Genomic DNA, 779 nt, shown 5'->3' on the forward strand with positions numbered 1-779 from the left:
CATAACAATTTCCAATTTCTGTCTTAGGCTGGTCTGCACATGCAGGAACATGTGCAGTGTGCACAGGGCCCTTCAAGTAAACAGATTGCCAACCACATAGACAGAAAATATGTGCTGTGCGCTAAGACTGCGGCTGCAGAATCAGTACCTGGACTGTTTCTAAGTGTTTCCACTCATTTTTAAGAGAGAAAATTCCTATTTTGCTTCATAGTTTCTTCCCACACAAACAGGACACAGGAGTTGCCGCTCATGTCCCAAAACACAGCTTTTCTTTCACTAGGGAAAAGAAAAACAAAGAGCAATATCATTAACTTGGTAAACATTATGATTTCATTGCTTCTACAAAGCAATTTCTCACTTTCCAGCTCCTTTCCTGTTCAGACTATGATGCCAAAAGACACTTGCACTGAATTAAAGGTAGGGCTGTGCAATATATCGAAATTATAGAAATATCGCAAATGTACATAATCGCAATATGCATATCGCTACGGCTTGCAATATTTGGGGCCATGAACAAAAGACAAAGAGAAAATCACTCACTGCTTTTACCTAAAAAACTTTTGTAGCTTAAATAAGAATCAGTGCATATTGAATTCATAGAGTAAATACTAAGCAGTGTTGTATTTTTCCTTTTTATTATTCAGTTCCTAAACTCATGTTAAAATGACATTTTTATGTAATGCTCGATTAAAATACTACTGTTCACTAGTGCTGTGTTCAAAATATCGATACGACGATGTATCGTCACAGAGATTTGACGATATGAGTATCGATACAGC

General features: G+C 37.0%; 1 protein-coding gene across 5 annotated transcripts in view; it reads right to left on the reverse strand.

The window, feature by feature from the left end:
• Positions 1-779, reverse strand: part of LOC107659145 (nuclear factor of activated T-cells 5-like) — a 50,416-nt gene that overhangs the window by 27,972 nt on the left and 21,665 nt on the right. Inside the window, exon 2 of one of the 5 annotated variants that reach the window (XM_016447979.1) lies at positions 149-276. The exons of the other annotated variants lie outside the window; for them this stretch is intronic. The gene's annotated coding sequence lies outside the window, so the exon portion shown is untranslated. The remainder of the gene's footprint in view (positions 1-148; positions 277-779) is intronic. 5 annotated transcript variants of the gene reach the window in all.

This window comes from Sinocyclocheilus anshuiensis, unplaced genomic scaffold (genome assembly GCF_001515605.1).
Source record: "Sinocyclocheilus anshuiensis isolate Anshui unplaced genomic scaffold, SAMN03320099.WGS_v1.1 scaffold87, whole genome shotgun sequence".
Lineage (NCBI taxonomy): Eukaryota > Metazoa > Chordata > Actinopteri > Cypriniformes > Cyprinidae > Sinocyclocheilus > Sinocyclocheilus anshuiensis.